Here is a 27825-nt window from a genome sequence, read left to right as displayed (position 1 = left end):
TTTGTACCCGTAATCGTGTCATTTTTGGACCACAAGCAGCTGTCCACTTAGTTCCCTGGAGGGTAATGAGATAATGACCGCCACACCCACACATGTGATCAATTTCCATTTGGAACATGATGTTAGGAAGTCAAGAAAGTGACTTTGACCAGTTTTTTATTTATGCAGGAGGCTGAAGCACGACACAAATGACAGACAAGCACAACTGCTGAAACAAAGCAAAAAAATAACATTTCCAAAAGGTAAGTCACATTTTAAAAGGATTCTTAGAAAAATTAGGAGGATGAAACAGGATTTTTAAAAAGATACAGAATGTTCTACTATTTTTATATGTAAGACCCTGAATAAGCCATTTGCAAGGCAAAATGTGTGTTTTGCGCTTCAAACACATAAAAAATGATTTTTAAAGTTTTCAATGGCCTCTTTTATGGAAAATCTACACAGACCAGCTCCTGCTGTCATTTTTAAAGGTAAAAAATAGCATCATATAAAATATAAATAAAATGAGCCCATTTTGAAGGGATCATTTAATGTTTTGTTGTTCTTTTGATGCGTGCAAATGCTTGAAACCTTGTCAGTCAAAGTTTCTGTGACTGTTTGATTTTCCTTGGGTGTGGTGGTTTCTCTTAAAACCTCATTAATTTTATACTGATCTATTTGAACAAATAAGACAAATTATTTTCTTTTATATAATCAATGCAAACCCTAACCCTTTTAAGAATCCTATCCTGTTTTTGGATGTTTGAATCTAGGGAAAAAAACATAGAGAAAAAAAATGTTGATGCTGCTGTAAGGATTGACATCTTTTTTGACAAGCTACATTTTGGGGTTGCTGCTTCGTGACTGCAGGAACTCTACCACGGTTATTCTTAACTCCTCATCCTCAATTGAGCGAAAGCATCGCTGGATAACTGCCAAGTGAGCAATTGAAATAAAACTGGAGATGAGGTGATATTTGTGAGTCACTTATTTTTTTTTTTTTTTAGGAAGGGGAGGGGTTGGAGGACTTACTCCCAAAAAGTATTGCGACCCACTTCTTAAGCCGTTACATAATCAACGAGGAGTCGGACTGGACTCAAACGATAAACAGCGCTAGCTGTAGCATGAGCGAGCGAACGGAGTAGGAGGTCCGGGATGGAAGCTATCTTTAGATTGGTGGGCTAACCTCGTGCGGACCTTGCCTGAAGCCAAAAGTGAGAAAGAGAAGCGGAGAGATTACATAGCTCGCATGCTGGAGCAACACAGCGCAAATCCCTCCTTACAGTACGTTGTTTTCACCGAGCAGCCTGTCAGAAACAATTACGTTGGTCGGAAGGATTTCTATCCCGAGAGATTCTCGCTGAAAGTGACTGGCAACAGAACTCGAATGGCTCCAAAGCCCTCCAAGCCTCAGCTTGGATGCAAGCATGTTGGCGACTGACTGTACCTTTAAATTCCACACAAGACCATGTGAGGTGAAGGGGATTTTAAATTGATTAGCTCACCCGGATGAGTTACGTACATAGATAAACACTTCGTTAAAAAATGACGGCAGAATCTAATGGGATCTAATTTGAGCAGACGCAAGAAACTGCAGATTTAGCCATGACCTTTGTTGCACTGCGGTGGGAGGAATCGGTATCGATTATCGATACCGGGTATCGATATTGGGCCGATTCCAGTCTTAATTTAATGTATCGGGTACTCGCGGAGGAAGTCGATACTGTTATCGATGTCTATCGGAGACTCAGATTAGGTCTGTGTAGTGTTCTCACCAATCAGTCTTGGATTGATTTATTCAGCTCAGTGTATGACGTCAGACTTCTTCTTTGTGGTTTTCTTCCGAGTCGTGTCATTCGTTACAGGTGTGCCACCTGGTGGTCAGACTGAGACAAAATTGGGCTGCTGGTTAAACAGAAGGGTTTAAAGATATTGCTAAATGTTACTTGGAGCATTGCTGTATTGAATTGAATTCTTCTTGACTTCCTCGTGACGGATAGAATCAAAACATGATGGAAAAAAAAATCTTTAAAGAAGTTAACATCAGAAATTCATGAATTCGTGCCCTATTTCAAAAATCTAAAAATAAAGAATAAAAAGAATCTAAGGGTAAAGTCAGACTTGTGAAGTCGTACCCCTTTTTAAAAGGTATTATTTTATTTGTAAAGGGTTGCCCGGGATAGGTAAGATAGCATCAAAAAGTTGTGAAAGTCCTCAAAATCTGAGCACAATGTCAAAAAAGAAAAATCCCGGATCTGTGAGACTTCTTTTAGAAAAGTCAAAAAAGATCTGAAGCTGTGTCCCTTTTTAAGTTGCTCTTAGGAAAAATGTAAGCAGAACCTTAAAAAAAATGTCAGAACATTTTTGAAGGCTTGCTGAGAAAAAAAGAAATCCAAGCACATCAAGAAATCCCAACTCTATAAGGGTTTATGAGTCATATTTTAAAAAAAAAGGAGTTCTTAAAAGGAATATCTAATGATAATGTATGAAACCATATTTTTAGAGTTTGAAAGTTTGTAATGATTTTTTTTTTTCTGTGTGCGATCGATCCGGCCTAACAACAACAACCACCAGGCCTTTTTCTGTCGACATTATGGATTCCCCGCAGACACTCGGCTAATTTACAGTGTCGATAGCGGCGGCCATGTTGTCCTTTAGCGTTAGCGTCCGAATGTTGTTTGGAAACCTTGACCCTCATATTGACACACAAGTGGTGCGACTCTTCCCAACCGTGTATAAGCACATAAGAACCGTACTTCCATTTTAACAAGTCCCCACTGAAAAAAAAATTGAAAACCATCGCAGTTGTTGTTGTTTCATAAATCCCAAAATGTCCTCGGCGTGCTAGCCACTTTCATTTGATTTCCTTTCCTGTCGGACAAGAGCCGTTCCGTCTTCCGCCTCTCCGTTGCTTCGCCGTGCCGATATCTCCCGCGCACTCTTCCAAAATTCAATAACATCCCACTCTGTCGGAAGTGTCGGGTTTCACGAAGCGTTGAAATATGAACAATTTCCTCGATTAGTGATCGTATTATTCCTCTTTTTTTTCCCCCCTTTGTGTGTACTTGTATGTGTGTGTCTAAACATATACTCCACAGGGCACACTTCCTCAAGCGTGAACTAAATTATAAATGTCTTAATATCATCTCCAACTTCGGGCTAGTAGGCCCTTCCAGTGACTAGCATGGATATTTTATAAAAAAATAAATAAATAAAATCAAAATACAATAGCCTACGGCTCTGATGGGGTTTGTCTCCCGTTGACAGGTTATGTTTGCATCCGCTGAGGAGTGAAATCTGTTTCTGAAATAATGCGCTCAATTATTTTCCTTGCGAGAAGACAACCTTTCATTCAAGCGGCAGATGAACACGGGCATTAGCATACAAATATTTGTCGTCGGCGCCGTTCGCCATGCGTCACCATGACTCCGGAGAGAGGAGGAAAGCAAGTACGCTTTGACAGATGGGGGGATTTCAAAGCGCTCTTGGTTTTATTCGGGAGTTTTATTTGAGAGTTCTGAGTAACCACTTTTCTTTTATCGAACGACATCTTCTCATATCTTTTTATTGAATCTCTTGATAGGTGGAGAGTACAAAATAGCTCGGACACAAAGAAGAACAAACAACCACAGAGGCCACGAACGCGTTTGTGTTTTCTTTGCTTTTAGAGTTTTTTTTTTTTTTTTTTTTAAAACAGGGCTCGCAAGAGTCACAAGCATGTTGCCTCTTTTTGTAGTTGGGGGATGTAGGTTATTTTAGTTGTCGTATTTTTTTTGTTTTTACTTTCTGGACCTGGATTTCCCATTTCTTGAAATATGAATGAGACAGAAAAAGCCACCTGTATGCACGTATCCATCTCCGGGGCGGCCATTTTATCTTGTCGCCTAAAAATGACATCACAATGCCCAAGTCCGGTCCTTCCTCCCCATTTTATTGATAAACCGATCCATTTGGAAGCTTACGCTCCGTTCTCCCCGGACGGCCGACTACGGCGAATTAATAGATCCCTTCGGGAACAGCGCGCACTGAACTATGAGACAAAATGTTAGCTTCCAGAAGACCTGCGTCTGTGTGCATGTGTGTTGGGGGAAACTGCAGACTTGACAGTTGGAAACTTGGAAAGAAAGTTTGGAGGCAAACGTGTAGAAGTTGATGTAGGTCATAAAAGCAGATGTACACAATGTTGCCATGGCGACTGCTCAATTTAGCGTTCTATAAGGTTAGCCAATAAAAATGACCTTGCACTTGCCCATCGATAGAAAATTATATTGCATTTGAGTATACCACCTGAAATATTAAAACTAAACATAACATCCATGCGCAGTTATTGGAGTCTAGTTTCATTATTTTTTGCTGCGTACAGTCTGAGTGCATTTCTTCAAGTAGGAGGATACTTGTGTGCTCAGCTTGAGGCTATTTTTAACAAACAGCATGTTTCGAGATCCTCTGCCTTTTATTTCTTTGTCCTTTAGCCTCTGCAGTTAGGAGCAAATGGATGGTTTTGAAATAGCTAATTCAAAGTTGATGTGGATGTCAGTGAGCTAAATACGCACCGATACAGCATCGAAACTATCTCGCTGCGTTTAGCTGTGCAATCGGATTAAGTTTAGCGCGCCCATGCTGCTTCGTTCTACCGGCTCCGTCCGACCTTAAGCTCCCGACTCTTTATGTGTGCACAACAGAGATCCATTATGAAAAATAGAAATAAAAACATGTGTTAAATTTGCATTTTACTCATCAGTGGGAGATTATCATATGTGCGTCAGAGTTGAATATTAGCATTCTTTAAGGGTGCTCTGGAGTTCACGAAACATTTCACAAATCAGATGTTGCGCAATATTTTCCTGGCATAGCCTCCTTTTTTTTACAAACAAATTTTTAATTTTGACATCATAATTATTTAAATGTCCATTTTCTTCATATGTTTCCAACAGGTGTATGTTGGATTTTTTTTTTATTAGATTTTGTTTTCTATGAACTAGTTATACATTACCCAAAAACTATATTAACGCTGGAAGTGTTGCTTTAAATTCACGTCCTGCATTTTTCAATTTTCTGAATGAATTTTCTGAATGAATTCCACCGAGCAGAACACGATACTATGCACAATATATCTATGCACGATACATCTACGTAATAATCAGCATCTCTGCTGAGTATGATGCATTTTTTAAAACACGTTTTTAATCATGCGTTTTGATGGTTTTATAACGAGCATGTCGGGAACTTGCTTAATTTTTCCCACTTTGAAACATTTGGGGGAAAAAAGCAGTTTCGCTTTTGGAACTGTTGAAGATGTCAGTGAGGACATCTTTGAACTCTTCAATAATCCTGCTGCAGATCAAAATCCTGATCGCTCGCTGCTCTAATTTACACATTCCGGAATACTGAAACAGGAGTAGAGACCCAGATCTCTCCTACACACAACATAATTGATACAGAACTTCCACGATGTCGCTTGCAAAGTTATGTCCTTAAATACCAGAGCAAGGATTTGTCTCTGTCCTACCTTGGGGGAAGAAAAAAAATAAAAAATACTCTCCCGAGTGCACACATTTGAAGCAGTGACGTAATGGTCTCATTAGCCAAAGACCGTGTCAGTAAAATTCTATATAATCTGCTTTTATCGGCGGAGCGAGACTACAGGGAGGAGCGGGGACTTATTTTGGAAATGCCTCACACTAGGGAAAGCATCATTATCTGTGTTTGCATGACTTTTTTTTTTACTTTCCCTGGGTATCCTGTCACATACTGAGATTTATTAGAATTTATTTTGCCCCTGTTTTTATCCCTCCTTGGGGGCTGGGTGCACTGATCTATGTGACAGGATGCTTAGCAGGAACTTTTTAGACACGGGGAAAATTTCTCTCTGCAACTTGCTTGATTCCTTCCATGCTCTAAGATGTGTCTGCTCGTTATTATTGCGAGGTGGAAAGGGGGGGGGGGGGGGGGGGGTGTTACATGTGTAATCGATATGGTAATCGATTTTAAAACGATTTGTTAGACAGCCCTGGCGTGAAGTACATGCTATCAAGCTACAATGATTCACTCGAGCGGATCGAGTTACGCAACCTTCCTTCCTCGCTTCTGTTTTCCAGCCTCCCCACCTGATTTTTTTTGTTCTCTTTGTTTTGCTCCCTTGTTTACCCCCCCCCCCCCTCCTCCCCACCTTCTTTTCAATCCATCACCAGGTTGGCGTTTTTTTTTTTTTTTTTTTCTTTCTCGGCGACATTTCACACGACGGTGTGACATGGCCGCGGGACGTGTAAACACGAGGTTTGACAGATGCAGATGAGTTGTGTCACCAGTAAGATGTACAGATTTGTCAAGCCTCTCACAGTTCACGAGCGTTTGACACCGTGGCGCCGAGAACCCGTCTGGAGTTTATTTGCGGAGACGCCGCTTGCATATCCGAGCCGTATAGAGTTGTCTTCGGGAATTCGGATGGATTGATTGCTTTGTCACTTTTTTAATGGGAACGTTCATACGAGGTTTGTATTGTTTACCCCATACGACGCAAACACGTTCCCATGTACTCCGCTGTCATTTCAACTCTCGCTATTTCCAGAATTGGCAAGGCCAACATTGCAAATTGGTCTACAAGTGCAGAATAATAGAAACATGCCGCACTTTTGTATTTGCCAGGCGATAGCAGCTTATTCAAAAATGTGTGACGCCAGCAAGTCACCGGCGGGCCGCATTGAGCTGTCAGATGTTATCTGGTGCTACAATCAAAAAAACGAGATGCTACACTGCATTCATAAATATGCCATTGCCGGCTGTTTCAATATTTAGCAGTGACTGGGCGAGAAGGGATTGGACGGGTGTCATAGGAATCGGGAAAGTAAAGTTTTAAAAATAAGCATGTAGTCTTAAGGGTGAGCTCTTGAATAATTCAGCCAAGAATGATTTTAAAAAATTAAATAGCCTAAATTTTTATAGCAGTATTGGCTTCGCTGACACCCTGTTCATGTTTGAGCTGATTTTGAGGCGCTGCAAAGTATAGCACCCGATAGGTGCTGCTGTTTTGGTTAGCAATAGACTCAGTAGTTGGCTGATTTGTAAAAAGTAACTGCCATCTAGTGGCCGGATGTCATCATTGCAGCGATGCGCAAATGACAACACTGCAGAATTTGCGGTTTGGCCGCTCGCTAGACTGTAAAAAGTGTCTTTTCCAAATGTCTTACTGTTTTCGAGCAAGCCGCAAACTGACTGTGCTCATGCTTTGGAAGACCTTTTTTCGAGAACTTTTTATTTCCTGTCCTAATTGGGTAGAATGTCTTTGAACCAGTCACTGCGGTGTAGAGCTTCTTTGTATGACTCACATCAAATTAACACCCCCCCCAAAAAAAAAAAAAAAAACGCATAAACAAGGTCGTGCATAAACTATTCATCCCGTCAGATGATTTCTCAAATAGACAGAAGCACGGCATCGGCATCACTTGAGTCTTGCCGCCCCTCGCCTCCCTCCCCGCCGCCCTCATGACAGGCGTCTCCATGGTACCCCTCAGATCACGGTGGCGCCACCACTCCAGTTCCTTACGTTTCAACCGAACCCCCACCCCACCCCTCGAGTTTCTCTTCTTCTTCCTCCGCAACCCGGGCACCACACATACACGAACCTCCACGGCGCTCACTAACAAACTTTACGAACATCTTCCTTAAACGGGATGCGTCATTGCTTTAAATTGAGGTGTGGCATCTGCGCCATTATGAAATCTTGTCTCTAAAAATTTACGTCTGAGGTCCAAACATTGCCTGAGCGACAAATAAAACGTTTTTTTTTTTTTTTCCGAGCAAAATGAAGCAGTTAAACTATCTTTGTTGCCTTTCAAACAGTAATGTAAGAATTAAGCCTTGACTTGAATTTTATATTTTTCTTTTTCGGCATTTCAAGTTCCTTAATGCAGCTTTAACACAAGGCATGGAAAGGGACACCCGGAACAATCCATGATGGATTTTGTTTTCATTGCAGCGTAGTAAACATTATAGCACCTCCCCGCCACTGCGCGCTCTGGAGGTTTGAGGTAGTTTATTGATTTTCGTGTTGCTCTCGGCCGGCGCCGACGAGCGAAGGCCATCAACATGGCCTCTCATGTTTGCGGCAAATGAACCCAACCGGTGGCCGTTTTCAACTCCCCGCGGACGCTCGCTTCCCATGTTGTGACCTTCAACGCGCAGCTGACTTCACGCCTCGTGTATCAGGATAGAGCGGAGCGAGTCTTTTTTTAAAACAAAGTGAGGATTTATTAGACTGTCTGTTTGTTTTTTTGCCGGCTGCTGAGCTTGCACTGTTTGGAGATGCGGAGTGGAATCGGATACCGATACAAAATGCTCGGTTTACATAGCGTCTATGAAATCGGTGGAGCAGTCAGGACGCGTGTGTAAAAGAAAATTAGCCAAATATTGATCAATTGTTTTAACTGAATCAGAATGAGGTCAAATCAAAAGACAATCTAAAGTATTTTTTCTGCTGGTATTTTGTTAGATGGGCGCAGCCGGAAAGGGGAGTGTGTGCCGTTGTGGGAGGGAGCACAGCCGACTTGTTAGTCAGCTAAGGTGGCTAATTGCCTTTAAATTCAGTCGACATAATTTATAGCTGGTTGAAATTCCAAATTGTCAAATGCATCAGGAGCATCAAATAGAAAATAGTGAGACTGCCAGATTCCCAAATACAGCAAATTAGACTTGCCTAGACCAGGAGCATAAATGTGTGAGAAAATGTAGAACTTACCAAAAAATAATTACCACACCATTGATATGTATTATTATGAATACATTTAAAATACCATCAAACAAAATCTTCCAGGTTCTTTATATATGTACTATTGTTTTAAATGGTTTAATCCAGATTAGACCTTGAAAAATGTAACCTAAACTTTGAAAATCTCTCAAAACTGCTCCAAACTACGCTTCACTGAGTGTCTTTTTTTTCTGGCGTTTTTGTGGTTGTGCAAGGACCAAAGGACAAGAAAGTTTACTTTGTGCAAGCAGGGCCATGTAAAAGTTGCATGGGCGTCCTTGTTATTCGGATACACAGCGTTCTTGTTTGCCCGAGGACAAGCAGAAGAGAGGCATAATTTTAGCACACTCTATTAGAGCTCATTCAATTATGGAGACAAAATGTACACAGATCGTTGTTGGATATGACTAATTGTTAAGCTAATACTCCGCAGCGTGAAACACCGCAGGACAATTGTGCACAGAGGATTTCTTTTGCCGGATTTCATGGCTTTATTAGGATTCCGTTGTCAATATGACACCCAATAGCCACGTCAGTTTGGATTTGGCGTGAGTAGGCCAACAATTGGGATTATTTTTTTTGGGGCTCAATCTTGGCTTCTTCCAATTTTAGCCATTAAGCTCAATTTGAAGCTATGTCTGGAAATGGAAACAAAAGGAAGCAGAGTGTCATCTGTGTCAGTTTACCCGCTGTAGGATCATCAAGTCTTGTTCTTCCATAAGCCTTGGATGTGACAGTCTCCATTTTGTAATGAGATGGAGTCATTGCACAATCCCACACCAGCTAGCGGCGGAAAAGTTCCCCTGCCGTACACGGCTCAGACAAACATTCAAAATTTAAACTGTTTATATTTAGCTGCTTCATGACTGAATAATGCGACCAACCCGCCATGCTTTGCATGCCAAAACCACTGCAGGGTGCCCGCCATGATGAAAAATAGATGCGCGTTCCATACCAGAGTCCCCCCCCCCCCCCCCCCCCTCACATCCCCCAACACCATCCCTAGCGCCAACTTATACTGCAAAAAAAATGGAAAAACAAAAATATTTTTCGGGGAATAGTCCTTGGGGTGCTGCCATTGAAGGTCCAAATGTTTTGGGCCTCCTGTTGATTAAGATCATTTCCAATTCTATTGTCGAATTCCAAAATGGAATTTAGTCCTCGATGGATTTACGGTAACGAAAAGTAGTACTCTGAAATGAGCCATTAGCAAACCAGAAAAGTTAGCTCATCGCAAAATAACATTTGAACATCCTGGGATTATAAAACTGCAGCCTGAAGGAAATGGTTTCTCGAACGCCATTCCTGTAACAACCTCTAAATCCATCATTAGCTTGACAAAATCCATGAGACATAAAAGTAAATCCGCCCGTAATGATTCGTGGATTTGTAATTAGCATCGAAAGGGATCGATGACAATAACATTATCCTCGGCTAATCGGTTTAGCCGCCAATGTACACAACGTAGCGGCAAAGACAAAAGCGGCACATTCTTTGCTTGACGTCTTTATACGCATTTAGCATTTCTCTGCAATCTGCGGTAGAGCAAACAGATAAGATGTGCTACTTTTCCCCGCGTGAGCTAACAAGCAAGCGCTCGCTGGCATCTGAAGGGCCTCCTGATTGACACGCCGTCACAACTCGAGGTCTCGAGGTAGACGCCGAGGGGGGAAAAAACATAGGATCGTGCCGACGAGTTCCCTGCCTTAATTACCGCTCACAACAATCTCATATCATGAGATGATCCGCCGGCTCGTTTTCCAGAGTGACGTTCGCTTGTTACACAACGGCAGCTGTCGGCATTTACATATCGCGGCGTTGACAGGCATGCGTACAAAATCAAGTCTTTGCTACATTTGGATGATAAACTTCTTTTTTTTTTTTTTTACCCAAAAAATTACAGGAATGAAAATGCAATTCAATATGAATAAAATTAAGGAAAAGACATTTCACCGATTTAATGTCATCCAACTGTAGTTTGTCAAAGTAATAAATACATGATTTTTTTCCCCCTCTCATAACATTACAGATTTATTCTTGGAAAATACCGATAAGAGTCAAAATATGCCCACCACCTTCGAAAAAAATAAGTAATTTTTTTCTTGTGATATTACAAATTTATGGTTGTTTGAAAAAAAATATTTTATTTACAATCTTTCTTTTGAATTGTAATTCTACACTTTACTTTGTAACAGCTAATAAAAGTTAATTCTCAAAAAATTTCAGTTTTTCTCCTAAAGAAACAAAATGCCTTTTTTTCCTTATCTTTAAAATATTGCAGTTCTATTATTGGAAAATGGGAAAACAAGTCTTGTATCATTTTTTTCTTCGAATTTCATGACTTATTTTCTTCCATCCATCTGCTATACTGTTTAACTCCTCCGTTGTCCAAACAATATGTTCCAACATTGTGACCCGACAACAAAACGAAAAAACATATTAGCTCACAATAACACCTGACAAAACACATCTTTCCTGTCCGTATTTTTCCAGATTTGACAGAAACTTTCCGATAATGAGAAGCATTTTTAAACTGAAAATAGCTCTATCCCCAATTCAGTTGGACTCTCGCCAGCTATCCCGATTCTCGGACGACGACAAAAGGTCCGGGGCGCCGGTTGCTGACTCAGAAGAGCTCATTAGCATACAGCTGCCACTAGCCAGGCTGCAGCTGCCAACGTGGGCAACGGGAAACGGGAAACGGGGCAGGCTACAACAAGAGCTCCCCATTGTTCTCCATCGATTTCATTTGACAACTCTAAAGAGGTCAAGTCTTAATATCACCGTTACATGGTTAAAAATACAAAATTCAATAACGTAATAACATGACTTTATTGTGGGGGAAAAAAAAACTCTCACTCAACAGCCAAAGACGCTTGCGGATTTTATCGTGCCCCCATTTGCCGCTGCCGTTTTGTCGTTTGACGTGTCGTTGAGGCCGAATCACATTGAGGCTGCGGGCGGATTGCTTATCTGTCACCGTAAGCGCAAACAGGTTGCTGATGCCGCCGCTTAACGTGCTCTCACTAAGGCCCCCCCCCCCTCGTCAAATCCATCCCCGCCGCCCCCGTGATGTATCGACGGCGTTTGTCTCGGCAGAGCCCAATTTTCTGGCCAATCCCGCGCCGGGTTATCAGAGCGTCGTCATAAAGAATGTATGACAGGACCCCGCGAGGCGTGAGGGATGGCTTCGCCGGAGCAGCGAGGGCCGGCGCGGACGGAATAAATGCACGGCGGCGTAACTTACGGCCTTGAGTCCGTATTACACGGCCACCTTGAAATCTCCGAGCGAGACGCTTCTTGAGAAGTGGGAAAAGTGAAACGGACAAGGAAGAACTCGGGGAAAGTCACTTTACGTAGAGGGAAATGGTTGTCATGGTAGCGGTGAAGTGGTTTGCACAAGGGATGAAATGGACATGGAAAGTGGAAAATGGCAGAGGGACGATTAGTGGCTCAGGGACTTTGGTAACAAGGTTGTCGCAATCCAATCGTGACATTTTCAAAATTGAGGTTTTGGTTTGAATTTTGCAAGAAATGCTAAAAGTGGAGATCAATGCTTGGAAGTCAAACTCATTTTTTTTAAACGCTACTTTGGGCCCTACTTTCGTTCCGGGCTCAAATCTAGCGAAGATGGTGGTTTGTTTCTTTTGATATTTTGCTAGACATTGCGCTAGCAGAATTTGGTATAATCAGGACGTTTGCGCCGTTGTGGAATGGAAGTAGAATTTACTACTTCTACGGGCGGTCGCAGTACAAATCCAGTCCGCCGTGTCTGAAATTACGAAACAAAAACATCATACGGATCGTACCTGCGTCCCCAGCAACATTTTGTAAAGCTTGACTCTAATTAACTGAAGCACCTCTCGTCAGTTCATTATTGCTGCATTTCACCAAGCTGCCACCAGGTGACGCCAAATTACTAATTTCTTCGAGACACTGCTTCAAAGCTCATTCAAATAAGGCAGTTTTTCAGCACACAAAATACGAAATTGTGAGCGAGCAAAATAGCGAAGGCTGGAGTGCGACTATGCAGCGGGCTAACTATTGTTGCACAGGCAGGTAGAATTCAGCTAAAAAAGTATTGGTTTTCATGGCTGGGGAGACCTCCGACGGTGTGTTTTCTTAACCAGCAGTCGACAGACAGAAAGAGCGAGATCAATACAACGGTCTGGATGGTGACACCCAAACAAATGAAAATAGCCTCGGCGGCACAATGGCAGCAATCTATGTTGGGTGGGCCCCATGTCAAGACGGTGCGACGCTAGATGATTCCTCTCCCATTGTTTGCGGCTTAGCGACACCTCCAGAGGATCCCGGCGGCCGAGATGCCATTAACGGTCTCCGATTGGGGACAATCGCAGAGCGACTCGCTCATTTCTTGCAAAAGTTCCTTTCCAATTAATCTTAGAGGGAAGTCTTTTTTTTTTTTTTCCACCTGTGTGGAGCTCATGAAAAGCGGTTCCAAAAAGCTTGCTAACAAGGTTCCTTTCATTGCTGGCCAAGGATGAAAAGGTCTTTATGGAGACTTATCTGTGTGAGGCACAATGGGACTTGATTATGTCTACATAAGGCCCTCCATGTTAAGATGGGAATTATAAATTTTGACATTTATGAATTTTAAAATATCACATGTTTTGAGATGAGGAAAAATGCATTTTGGTAATTCATAATGCTGTGTGTGAATGTGTGGTGACGCAAATTGAATTGCTAATTGGTAAGAGAAAACAAACAAAATTCAAAATGTCGTATCTACGTAAGGAGTAAACATGCGGCCGCTACTTTCAGCGCGCACCAGGAAGTAGTTGTGCATATGTGCTAAAATTAAAAGCGCTCGCGTTAATGCGCTCGTGATGTGTACGGTTTTGTTCGGATTGCCTAATGAGCTGGGTTAGTTTGATCCTTTTTGTTTTCTAATATTTTGAAGAGCTCTCAGAGGACTCAAGTGGTCCTCAGCTGAAAATGACCTTGGGAGACGTACACAAGGCAAACGTGCGCATATGATTAATTCATTTCTTTGCCTGACTGCATGTGGAAAACAGTTGGGAGATTAATTATACATTTTGCAGAAGTGCAAAGATGAATGTTTGTTCTGAAAAAAAAAAAAATGTAACGTTGGTGGTAGAACTGTGCACACACTCAACGTAGAGGGTCAAAGTTGTTTAAAAGTCAAACAGATTGTAATCGGAATTCTGCGCTCTGTTAGCGCCGATTACGTCGCATCTTGCAACTGATTGTCAAAAAAGAATTATTTTGACTGACTAATTTAATAAAAAAAAGAAGTTAGTTTTTTATCACAAAGAAGATCCTATGATTACAAAGGAATTAAATGAATTTGTACCTAAGGCAAATTCGGTTTTTCATATTTATTTGTTTTAAAAAATATATATTTTAGGTTAAAATAAAATCCTCCATCAAATGAAGTGTTATGAATAAAGTTGTGTTCACAAAAATAAAGCTATACATATATGATTTTAAATAATACAATTACATTATAAGGAAAATAGTTATATTATTTTGGGAATGATTCAAAAACAGGGAGATGTTAACATTTTAAAAGAGAAGATACTTTTTTTTTTTTTAATTAATACGGCATATTAAAATTATTGACCTGGCAGTGACACACGAGATACAAGAGGGCATAAAAGTCTAATTTTGCAGCGGGTCACATTGACCCATGTACATTTGGTGTATCAAAGAAACAAACAAAAAGAGGAGGCTGAAAAGGGTGACACTAATAACACAAGCGTCATCTCTTCCATTGCTTTGACAAAAGTCTTTGCCGCGCTAAGAAAAGCTCCATTGTGATACTTCCCAAGCCAGAAACCGCACGGTAATGGCGACTTCATCTTTTTTCTTTCTTTTGGGGACTATTCTATTAAAGGTTCCAGTGAATGAGGTCCCAGTGGTCCCCATTACAGCAGCCGAGTAGTCATTAATCACCGACGAGCGCGTATTTCAACGCGGAGTCCGCCTTGACTTTGCGATAGCCATTCATTAGCACTTTCCACCACTGTCTTTTCTTAGCGTTTGCATCCCCACCCCCGACACCACCCCCCCCCTTCCCACCCACTATCCCACCTGGAGTTGGTCCTTTTTTTTGCTGACATTGCTGCTTTTCAGTCGCTGTGTGTGTGGGGAAATGGAGAACGAGCGAGTTTCAGAGTACAGAACACATCCGCTGCAAAGTATCCATCTTTGTCATTCCAAAGCTGAGCTGGGGTCGGAAAAATACGTAATGAGATTTTGGAGTTTTCAAGGGGGAAGTCAACCCCCAAATTTTCTTCATAATCATACGTTCTGTGCAGCCCAACTAGTCGAAGCACAATGTTCCGATCAATGTTTCGTTTGTTGAATATGAATGAAACGGGCAAAATCCACCTGTTTTTAGCCATCTCATGGGGCGGCCATTTTGGCACCTTCTGTCGACTGAAAATAAAATCACATTTGCCAAGTCACACCCAATCATGGATCAGCAGTTTTCTGAAGCTGAGCCGTAATTGGTTGTGACCTGGCAACTGTGATGTCATTTCCAGGTGACAAAATGGCTGCCCCGCTGAGATGGATAAAAATGGGTGAATTTTGTTTTGGTAATCATTTTTTTTTCCCCAAATGTATTTGTTCATAAGAATTCTAGAGGCCTTTGAAATGTTTATTCCGTGATTTTCCAAAAATTCCATAAATATCCCAAAACCAAATGTTCTGAAATTCTCGTCAAACATGTACAGTTTCATTTATTTAGAAGCAAACCTCTTCTTAAAATTTGAGTGTCTGTCATTATTTTTTTTGCATCGTCAACTTTTGTTGTTGTAAATATCTACCCATCAACTATCACAATCAGCCCCAGCGAAGCATGGCGAAGATGCTATTTTCTATTGTTTATGCAACGCGAGTGTCAAAACGCCGTAAGCAAGAGTGAAGTGTGAATTCCGAGTCGACTTCTCGCTTTGAAACTGAAGCATATGCAACATGAGACAGATGCCGATGTGAGCGCAATGTGACTATTATTATGAATAAATATCAACATACTGAGTTGCAAGGTATGCGACCCGATTGCATTTGCGCAATCAGTAGACCGCTGCGACCCAGGCAAAATTCCAAACGATCCCACTGAAGTGGCTGTAGAAAAAAAACGACGAATCCCTGGGGCTGTCTTTGCATGCGTCAAACTGTGATTCGCTTGCATGGCTAAAAAGGTACCGTCAAAGAAACGGCGCTTGTTTTTCTCTGACGAAGTTCTATTTTGGGTTGTTTTTGTAGCCCACCAATGTACGATAAAGCCCTGCGTAAGTGCTTCCGTCAGCAGGCGTGCACCAAATGAGTTGGGAAGGGAGGAATATTCCCGGCTAATGGCCGATGGATCCAAGCAGAAATCTTTGATCTGTACTCTCCTGCTAATTCCCTGGTTCAACGCGGGCTTTCATGATCAAACACTCGCTTGGAAACCCACTTGGTACTGGACATAGAACAAAAATTATTTTACAAATCTATCTATCTATCTATCTATCTATCTATCTATCTATCTATCTATCTATCTATCTATCTATCTATCTATCTATCTATCTATTTTGCTAGCTAGCTAGCTAGATAGACAACATGGTTAGTTGCTTAGAGGTTATCTTATCTATCTATCTATCTATCTATCTATCTATCTATCTATCTATCTATCTATCTATCTATCTATCTATTTCGCTAGCTAGCTAGACAAACAACATGGGAATAAACTGAACTAATCAACCAGCTAGCTTGCTAACTAGCTAGACAAACAACATGGGAATAAACTGAATTTATCAACGAGCTAGCTTGCTAGCTAGCTAGCTAAACAAACAACATAGGAATAAACTGAACTTAAAGTTAAACATTCATCCAAATGAACATATTTCAACTCTGATATGACCTTGCTAATTTACCGTCAACAATCAAATCAATAAAGCACCTTCAACATAATACCAGCAAGTTTTACGATAAGCAAATCATCAAATTTGTAAACTGGATTATTTAAAGATGTATGCTCTTACATAAGCACATTTTAAAAGTCAGCTGTGGCCATAAGGCAACTCTACTGCGTCAATAAAAGAGGAGGAAATGCTGTTTCCATGTCTTTTTTTTTTTTTTTTTTAACGCTTGGAAAACATGAAGCCTCCTTTTGAGACTCTCCCGCTCTGTTCTTGATTCAACAGCCGATTTAACATTCGACCCAGTTTCTGCGAGGATCTCCACCGGGACGCAACCCAAAAGTGTCATGCAGCAGAACCGGAATAATAAAGACCCTCACTGCGGAAAATGAAAGCGAAAACGACCCCCCCCCCCCCTCAACTCTCCGACTACCCGTTTTTATATGCGATGGATGAACAAACAGTTCAGCCGTCATGGATGATCTGCTTATCCGCACACACAACAAGCACTTTTCGTAATCAATTTCTAAAGAGGTGCAAGGAAACAATCAGCGCACAGTTGGCAATTATTCCGACACATCCCATATTGAAAGCTCTTGAATGTACTATGAAATGACATCCAAACTATTCATTCCAAGCCACCCGCACCAATGTAATTAGTATTCTAATTTTATGTAATTACTATGCGTTGCACAAGGGTAGTCAACGAGCGCCGAGTACCGATGGGAATTTTGACTGGAGTTAACGAAGCACACATTGTCTCAGCCTTTCATCCTAGTCTAATTATAGAAATGCTGATATTGATTAGGAATGTTTTTCAACTCAACGCATCGCAAAATTGAAACATTTCATGCTGGTCAGGTTTTGGGATTGAAACGTGAGGGAAATGTGGGCTGTAATGACTGCTAATCAAAACGACGAACTTCTGACGAAAGATTTTGTAAACGACAGCTAATCACTAGAGTACTACATGTAAACTGACTAATTTCGACGCAATGCTGGCATGACCGCACCGACAATTAGTTTAAGATGCGCTGTATGTTTTTTGACAAGTACACTTAGCTACTTTAATATTTTAAACAACTTTTTCTCTTAACCATGGTTGCTCTGAATCTTAATGCATATGGTGTTCCACAGGGTTCAATTTTGGGGCCCCTGTTGTTTTCATTGTATTTGCTGCCTCTTATATGCTGGTGAAATTTCGGTCTTTGTTTTTATAGGATTTTTTTTAAGACCCATTGTTTACAGCTATGGTTGTATTTAAAGCGCTCTATAAATCAAGTTGAGTTGAGATGAAAATTTAATGAGGTAGGCACCCGACTTAGTTTTTGTACATTCTATTTTTTTTTTTTTTACGTGGTCACAACCTGGATTTTGGTTCTTTTTGCACTAATTGAGAACTGTTCGGCTTTCTCTGAAATTTCTTGTCTCACTATTTGGTAGCCTTTGTGGCCAGTTAAAGCGTCTCTCTCTGTTCGTCTTTGCTCGTCTTTGAAGGATAAATGAATTACCAAAATGTCAGACCTCCTGTGTCTTTGAATGAGTCCTTGGTATTTTTTTTCTGTGGGTCTACTCACGACTGACTTGCCTACAAAATTGAATTCTGGGTACTGACGGGTGAGCCACACCCAAACTGAGGAGTTGCAAAGTAAACCAAGTGCTTGACTTCTATGCCTTGATGCAAAAAAAAAAAAAAAAGCTGCTTTTAAAAAAAAAAAAAAAAAAAAATTAGGCCAACATGCTGTAAATTACATCGCCTGGGTTGTTGTTGTCTTGTGTGAGTTTCCCTCAACCCAGTCTCCGATGCGTTACGGCTATAATTAGCCTAGATTCGTGAGAAGGCCACTTGGAAAGGGAATGCATGAATTTTGATAATCATGAGCTCATAATTTTAATCATCATCCTATAGTTTTTAGAAACCAAACACAAAAAGGCTCATTGATGAAGTCGAAACATCATAAAGATTTGATGATGGCCTGCTTAAAGCTTTTTGTTGGCCTGAACTATCCGACATGTTTAGTGGTTGCATTCCTGCATCAAAAAAAAAAAAAAAAACAGAAAAGTAGTATTCCACAGAGATGAAGTATACAACCCCCGCATGCCAAAAAGGTTTTTTGTACGACGTTAAATTTAATTAGACAGTGCGGAAGTTAATTTCCACAAATTTGCTGAGAGCTGATTTGCGGTAGCACAAAGTGCAGTGAGACGAGTGAAAAGTGTGGAGAAAGTGGAACAAACTTTTCCCTCTAAATCCAGGCCAACGCTTTACCAGCCTCTGCCAAGCATGGACGCTTTTGTTTTTCCTTTTTTTTTTTTTTTCCTTCACCACAACGCCAGTGCTGCTCTAGGTCTTTGTTTGAACCCTCACTACGTATTAATTTGGGACAAAGATGGAGCACTAACAAAGTTAAACTTGGCCCAACTTGGCGGCACGAAGCACTTTGGATTAAGTTGCGGGTCAAAATGACCCATTTTAAAATGAATACAATGTTAAAAAGCAATCTAGTGCGTCACATACTGTGCTGATTAAAATTGTGTGTTTTTTTTGTGTTTTTTTTACACTCAATTGACATGCACTAACCATGTCCTGAGACAGTCTGGCCTCGGGTCAAAATGACCCCTGAACATTTGCCATAAATGAACACAACACGAGGCTCAAAGTGACTTGCAGGAGATCGTGTTATACGGGAAATAACACCTTTGTGAGGTGACTTGCAGGCACTAACAAAGACACTTCATGTGTTTGGCAGCATGGACCCTCAGGGTGTGTGCATGTGTGTATGTGTGTGTATGTGTGGGACTGGGGCGGGTGGTGGCACTTCAGGACCTGGCCCTGTTTGATCTATAGAGAATGCAACGGAGATGTCAGCACAGGGAATGGTTATTTCCCCCTCGGGAAGAAGCAGCCACAATCGCTGTGCCTAAAAATATATTACAGGTATAAAGTCAGATGTGAATAGCGGAATGGCTTTGAAATGGTAAATTAGCGTCTGCTCTCCTTCTTCGCCCGTCACCGATACGCCACGCTCAGGGTTGCGCTGGTCTCGCTTACCTTCTCTCACACACACACACACACACACACAGTACTTAATTATACAATTAATCAGAGTCATGTGGTATAAGTCATTGCATTCAATGCTCTGCTTTTGACCTTGTGGGACAAAAAAAGAGAAATTAGTGGTTTGACCTCAATGGGCAAGTATAAGAATTCACTTTGATTTGGATGGATTAGGATATTAGTTAGAATAAATAAGTGGTTCGTACATATTAAATTATTGGTTGCACAATTGCAAATAAATAAATTATAAATGATACCATATGAAGATATTTGTATTTTGTTGTTAAAACTCAGTCATTCATTATCAAAATGTCTTAAAGTATTTTAATTTTGTTGTTAATAAATTTGTTTTTTTTAATTATAACTACAAAAACCAAAAATATAGAATTTTGTATTTATTTTTACTTTTTGTAATCAGAAATCCAAGTCAATTTTTATTTTATTTTTTTGTTTGTTGATTCCAAAACTGCCCTCATTTTGTTCTCCAGCGCATCATATTTTCATAAAAATAATATAATAATAAATGCAATATAATATGATAATATTTTAGACATATTTATGAATCAACTGTTGGGTTCAATAACAGGTGGTATTTTTCATAGCTATAAACCAACACATAATAAAATCTGTATTGCGCAAACTTTTATAGCTTAAACTTCAAAACAACATAAAAGAAAATATCTCCAAAGGCTGACGTACTAGGAAAAAAAAGTAAATATATTTTTAAAAGAACCATCCAAATTACATTAATGATAACAAAGCCATCTCTGATTAAAAATTGCGATTGACCAGTCTAATAGTCATAAATAAAAAATCGCTCATGGCACAGCGGTTCTTTTCCCTGACTTTGTTGCGGGGAGTAAACAATTTCGATAATGAATGTGGCTGGGTCCTGATTAAATTAATTTTACAAATTCAGTTAAAAAAGAATGAAATATTATACCACTAATAAAATAAACTTTATCTGGCCCACTTGTCAATCTGTGCAAAAATAAAATGTGAACACAAAAAGTCTGCCCACCACTGGCAAAACACCGACATAATATCCGACCGATTGATCATCATCAATTAATTCCGGCGTCAGTCAGCCTCGTCAATCAAATTGCCAGACTTGCGTAACTCCGCCTTTTTTCACACTGCGTCCGTTCTGCCCTCTCTCCATCAAGATGCCAAAGAGCACTTATCGGGCAGGAGACCCAAGAGGAAAGAAAAATAACCCTCAGCACTTCCCAGAGCTGGCGGCTGACAAACGATTGGCTCGGCTGTGGAAGTGATTCGACCATATCGGTAATATGAGTGATGAATACGAGCGGCGTCACGTTGGCGTTCATCATTCAGGAGCGAGACATCACCCTGAGGAGCTCTGATGACAACGTGTGCGTCTCTGGAAAGCAAAGACGGCTCAGATAGAAACACCTGAAAAATTGACTTTCACGCACTCATCAAGTATTTGTACTTTGCGTCATATTTGAAAATGGAAAAATCTCCCAGGATGGAATTTTATTATCATCACAAGTCTCTACGGTTACATAATATTTGAGAGATAAGAGATGGGAAAATAATCTGATTGGCCGACGTCGTTGGAACGAAACTCGAAATGACACCCGGAGCCGATGAAATTCCGATTGAATCCAAGTTCCATTATTTATTTTATTATTATTATTATTTTCCCGTGTTGCATACTAAGCTGTAACATAACGTGGCAACCAGTGTGCTGGCGAGGGTGATAGATTTCAAAGTGGGCCAACGCATCAATCAATGTCACGAGGGTGATTGGTTGTTTGTGTGTGGGTGAGCGAATGGCGCCAGGCCCTCCATCTTGAACATGCGAAGGTTGGCTGATTGCTCTCTCTGCCTTTCGATATTCATTGGAGCAACCCGACACCTGTCTTATGGATCGCGAGCTCCGAGGGAAAGATCCTATTTACACTTCGACTCGGACAATCCCGACGTGCGCATGGCCTCGAGCAATTTTCCTGAGAATTGAAACTGAACTCTATGAATTCTGCCTAGCAACTCATTTCTTAAATTGTCACATTGTGTCTAGCAGCAAACTGTATTTTATTGTCCAGAAACATTTTTAGAAGGGCAATTTAAAGAACGAATACAAACTTAGTATTTCCGAATGAGTTGTATTGTTTCTCAGAAAAGCTACATTGATCTAAAAAACGGCATCTAGTATAATCAAATTCTGACAACATTAATTGTGCTCAACTCAAAATCAAAACTCAGGAACCCTACTGTTAAAAACTCAAACAACATTTCTGATATAAATGTTGTTGTTTTTTCAAAATGAATATCATTTAAAGCCAATAGACCAATCCCGGGTAAAATATGCCGAAGCAGAACTTAATTCGTATCTGGTTTCCAGTTCTGTTTAGCTAGTATGAAGTTCTACTCAGATACTCCGATATTATCGCCTGCAATTTTGCTGCTTAAAGTTTAATATGCTTCGTTTCAACGTGATTCAAGCCAGGCTTCTTTGAAGTGTATCAGATCACCCAAGCGCTTAATTCCAGTGCTAAATGTCAAGCTAAGGTTAGCTTGCAAATTGGCCCGATTCCTTGTAATCTTTTCATGAGGACAATACTTGTCAGCATTATCTTTTTGACCAACATGGAGGTTCTGATTGATGATTTGATCATTTAGTTAGCAAGCCGCCTCTCGTCGCTAGCTAGCTGACGCTACGTAAGTAGCGCTGAGTTTGCCTCGGCTTCCAACTACTAGCGTGTAGGCGGTGTCAGCACGGCTATTTCAGCGAAACTTTTTGGGACGGGTTAGTTTAGTTTTTGTTTTGCTGTTCACTGTGTTGTGATGATGCAAATTTTGACTGAATGCTTATATCGAGCCTTGACCCGGTGCTCCCGCTCGACATAACAATCGAGGTATTTCATTTATCAGTCACGCTTTTCAGTGTGAAGAAAAAGTCAATGTTTGGCTCATTGTTAATACCTCCAGATGGCCTTCCGTTGTTTGATGCTATTCTTCTCCAACGCGGCATAAAGCAAAGCATGTGGGTGTTCGGGCTCTTGACGGTTATGTATATTTTCAGTGTGTTGCCGTGGCCTTCGGAGGATTAGTCACGGGTCTGTGAGCGTTACCGAAGTGGAATTAGGACCCCGCTGTGTTTGCAAGCAACACGAGCAGCACACAAGCTTCACAAACAAAAAGAAGGAGTGAAAGCAGGCGGAGGATTGGCCTTCTGTTAACTACTTAAAGCAGTGCTACTCAAAAACTGGGACTGCAAACTCATTTGCTAGCCACTATTGTCAAATATTGTATTGCTATGTTTTTCCCCTCCATTCCGCTTCCACCCAGTTCTTTTAAGTGTGTCAAACACTACCCCAAAAAAATAATGGAATTAATAATAATGAATTCTTACTGCAATTCTGTCATCGTTGTGTTCATGTGTCTGTGTAACAAAAAGAACGACGCTGATGCTTGTATCGCTCGAACTCGAACTTTTTCGGTGAATTTATTACGCTGTGATCTTCCATGCTTCATCCGAAAAAACAAGACGGGCTTTGATCAACGGCACCCCAAAAAAAAAGCGCCGGTAAAACATGGGTGGAATTGGCTTCATGTTTGACAAAACAATTGTTTGATATATTTTTTGTATGTAGCGACCGTGGGACAACAAGCCAAGCTTTGGCTTCATGAAATATTTAGTTAGTCACGACAATCATGAAGCCTCAAATAGCCATGATTGAATTTACTACCCCACATTTTCCATAATCATAAAGGGGAAGTTATCTTTTTTTGCATTAAATATATTAACCACGGTTCAGCCCTGCTTTACTTGCTGCTAATGCAAAAAAAAAACAAAGTTACGTATGGTTATAGCCCTTGAGCAAAGCACAACTGGCCAAAGCTGAAACCAAAAAAAATTTAATCTTTTAAAAAGGAAAAGTCATTTTTGACTCCAGTCAAAATTCCAGTGTTTTCTTGTTTTTATTGTAATTTAAGAAAAACACTCTCGCCTCTTCATTGTCCTAAAAAGTTCACTAATTACAATTCAAATCAGTCCCTTTAATTGTTCATCTGTTTGTTTGGGAAGTTTTTTTTTTTGTTTTTTTTTTTTGTTTTTTTTTTTGTGCTATGAAGCTCCCAAGGATAGACACCGCGAGAATTTTCGGATCAAAACATCGCCGGGCTTAGGCTGGATGATGCTGCCAGCGGCGTTAGCCTTGTTTTCCTCTCCTTGATCTGATTCCCAACTCGTCGACGGGAAGGTAAAGAACGCAAAACAAATACACTTTAATGATGTGTTCCAGTTCCACCTGGCGACAACTATGATTTTTTGAATAATATATTGCCCTATATAACAAGTGATTGATCTGTTGTGAGGGGGGCTACAACCACCCCCCATGCCCCCTTACTCTACATGAAAAATGCCTCTGTCATTGAAAGTCATTGGTAATTGGTGGGTTGGTGTATGGAGGGACGTAATTGATAGGGAAGCAAACTGCTTGTTACTAGGCAGAATTCAAATTGTACCGAAATGAATGTTTGAAAATAAATGCACTCCATATAATCATTAAATATAACTGATCTGTGTTTAGATAATTTACTGTATTGTATTAAAAATAAACAAAGAAGCCAAATAAATATCCAGTGACACTTAGCCTACCACTAGAGGGAGCCCACATGCCACACTTTGAGAATCAAAGTGAAATTTGCCAAACATTTGACAGCACTTTTTAAAAGTCTGAGTTCAATGAGGAATTATTCTTGTCTACCCGCTTGGTAGAGAAATGCTGGTGGTTGAAAAACAATATTTGACCTTGCTTGAAATGTTACTCACCCGAAATGCTACCATTTGCGCGTTGCAATCCTGTCTTTTTGAAGATAAACCTACCTTTAAAGGAACCGTGCATACATATCAGTCCACATCAGACAACTCATTTGCATATCTGACCTGTCAATAACGGCGGAGATGGTGAGCCGCAGAGCGAAGGCGGGATTTAATTCATCATCGTCGTATCTCTGTTCTTTGTTCTCGGGGTAAATGTGGCGGGCATGCTTCAAAGGCATTTTAATGGGGTGGCGGCGTGAAGATGCCAGGAGGCCAATTACACATGTGCGCTACACTTTAGTACTTTCCGTGAATCCTGCTGCTCAGATATGGTGATAGCTCAGATTCCTCTCCTGTGGAATAGCTGACCTTGACCTGGGTAGAATTGGTCTTATGCAAAAAGCACGAGGAGTACCTCAAGTTGTCTGCAGCTCCGAGCTGCGGAAAGAGTGAAATGTCGACTATTCAAGCTATCGCTAATGCTTGGAGTTTGCGTTGATGGGATTATAAGGCTTGAAAGGTGGAATCTCAGTGAAACGACTCGTATGAGTCGGCCATGTTTTCTCCATGGCTCAGTGAATCATCTAAGTCTGCGAACTTGGGGAAAGTCAAATTATCTGAGTCTTTAGACTCGAGTCATTCAGTCAAATTGCCGTAAGCCGCTGCGTGTTTGGTTTCCATTGAGTCTGTTCACTTGAGCCATTGAATCAGAGTCTGCTAACTCCACTCAGTGAGCCAAGTCATCTGAGTCTAAAGTTTTCGTTGAGTCCGTTCATTTGAGTCAGTGAATCAATGTGTCTGAGTCTGCCAACAATACTCAGTAAACCAAATCGTCTGATTGAGTCTCTTCACTTGAGTCAGTAAACAAGTGTCTGTTAACTCGATTCATTGCGTCAAACGATCTGAGTTTGCAGTTTTTCCGTACTTTACAGGATCCAGCCAGAGGACTCATAGGACCCAGAACTTGTGATTCCCGATTCAGTCCAAAGATGTGTTGGATGTGGATAAGAAATCCAGCTGTTGGTGAGTCAAATGTTTGAGATTATCTCGGTAACTGTTTCCCCATATCAAGGCTCTACTCTTCAGGTTTGATTAGGTGTCAACCCTAAAGTGGAAAAATAAAAGTGTTAAAATAAAGAAGACATTTTGGAACATGTGTTGAAGCTGGACAGCGTTCTGTGACTATTTATCACAGCTCCTCAGCTTGTACAGTACCAGAATATTTTCTTCACCTCCGTCTGTAACACAACATCCATCCAGTGGAACAAAAAGAAAAAAATGGTCCCAGTTGGGGTAAGGGAGCCTTCCCCATCCATCTGCTTGGAGATGAGTGCCCTTGGATGTCACAAAATGCCTCAACATGCCCCTCATGCTCATCAGCCAGGAAGAGCCTCACCCTGCCTCGCGTCTCGGCTTTGGCACCGGCGTTCGGTTCTCGGCAGGGTGCGCTTGATTTGACCAGAAGGAGGCGTCTCATGATTGATGACTCCCGCCACGGCGCCGCGGCCACACCGATCTGGCTTGGGCTTTATTTGCAGATGTGTACGGCCTGCCTGTGAGTAATTTAGAGCACCTCAAGCATTTCTCTGCCAGCTTTAGCTCGGGGAGCCATGAAATAATTTGCGGTAAATTGTCATATCGTTTAATAAAAAAGTGCTTAGCTACATGTGGGGAAACTAATTAATCTTATTTTAACTTCAGGAAAATTAACAGTACTGTTATGACATCCTTGCGTGAATTCAGTCTTTCATTTTAATTAACAAATGAGGCAGTTTTAGGAGTATTGTTTGAATAATACAAGAATAACGTTGTATGGCTTTTCAGTTTGCTAAATTTTCATTTTGATAACATATTACGATTACATCCAGAGGAAATGGACTGTGACGTGAGCCTTTTTTGTTTCAAAACCAGGTCAGCGTTTTTCCCAAAAAAATGTGGCTGTTGTATAACATATGTCAAGTCTTGAAACTAATGGCAAATAGGAGTTGAAAGTCAGAAACATCCGTACAAATATGGTTTGACAAACACTACTAATTGCCATGTACTCCTCCCCATGACGAATTACACACGCGTACACACACACAGCATCCATTTATTCTAGTGAAAGTGCGCCATCAGTTGGTGACTTTTAGCACTGCAGTAGAGTCACCTTATAGTCCTCCTCTAATTTCCACCTGGCAATGGTGGACGGAGCAAAGTGAAGGCCATTGTGTGTTTTACAACATTTATTCGAACTGGGCTTATGACCCAATTGCACCGTTGTGCTATTGATGATAGCCACCCTGATTTATTCTCGGATGAGGTCATCAATTGAGCTGCCTTGACGAGACGGGACAGCAAAGGATGAGCCAAGGCGAACTTTTGCCCCGTTGTTTTGTAATCGAGTTTCCCCCAGAGGCCTCGGCTAATGCCGCAGAGTATATGGCGAGCTAGATAGCTAACTCGCAAGCTATCAAACTAAATTGGATGGACGGACTGACTTTTTTTAAAGAAGACTTAAAAGTCAACGTAAAAAATGCATTCGTGAATGAACAGTATTTTCTTTGAAACTTTTTTGTCCAATGAACAGTTTAAAGAATGTAGCTGTAAGCCGAGGGTCGCATCCACATCAGTCATGTTGTTTTCTGCACTTTAAAATTGCTTTCCCGCAGCCGTGCTCATTCTGTTCAGCCCTCATTTTTTTGTCAAGAAATCAACTGAAAAGGTCTTCTTGCTTTTTCTTCGTTGTTGTTTTTGTTTTGTCACTCGCCCTGTATCGTTAAATCTGCCGTTAACATGTCCAATCCTGTCGAGGAATAGTTTATTACTGGTCTGACTTGCCTTTTTTTTTTTTCCCCCTGGAAGCTTTTCTGCAGCAATTCTCTTTGTCTTTCATCACTCTAAATGCTCCTAAATGGACTGGAGGCTGCTAGAGATGGAGGGGGTGCGATGGCAATAACCTCAACTTTGTGTCAGGAGACGAATTTGGAATCTTCAGTGCCTTTCCTGGCATGAAATGTATTTACAAATACCTCCGCGAGATCCAATAAAAGGTTTAATATTTAATTAGGCTTAAGGGCATGATGGTAAGATGGAGGACTTCCTCCGTTAAAACGCACTTGCACTTTGGGACGAGCGCTTCATAGCTCTGCGTTTATGCTCCCGGAATACGGAGAAGTGTACCAGAATTGGGCCAGCTGCAAAAAAAAAAAAAAAAAGCTAAAAAGTCAGAATGTTACGAGAATAAAATCGTATTATAATCAGGAAAAACTTTTTTGTTGTGATGGTTCTATTCAATACAAATATCGATTAAAAAAATAAAAGTCTTGTTATTGAATTTGTTTGCTTTTGAAGTGCGACAATATATATTTTATCATTA

General features: G+C 40.8%; 1 long non-coding RNA gene across 1 annotated transcript; it reads left to right on the top strand.

Annotated features, from left to right (window-relative positions):
• Positions 1-77: 77 nt before the first annotated feature.
• On the top strand, positions 78-27672 carry LOC125978070 (uncharacterized). The gene is made up of 2 exons (XR_007484854.2): positions 78-242; positions 25400-27672. It is a non-coding gene; the product is annotated as an uncharacterized lncRNA (long non-coding RNA).
• The last annotated feature ends 153 nt before the right edge of the window (positions 27673-27825 follow it).

Source organism: Syngnathus scovelli, chromosome 1 (genome assembly GCF_024217435.2).
Source record: "Syngnathus scovelli strain Florida chromosome 1, RoL_Ssco_1.2, whole genome shotgun sequence".
Taxonomy (NCBI): domain Eukaryota; kingdom Metazoa; phylum Chordata; class Actinopteri; order Syngnathiformes; family Syngnathidae; genus Syngnathus; species Syngnathus scovelli.
This window is presented reverse-complemented; position numbering and strand designations above follow the sequence as displayed.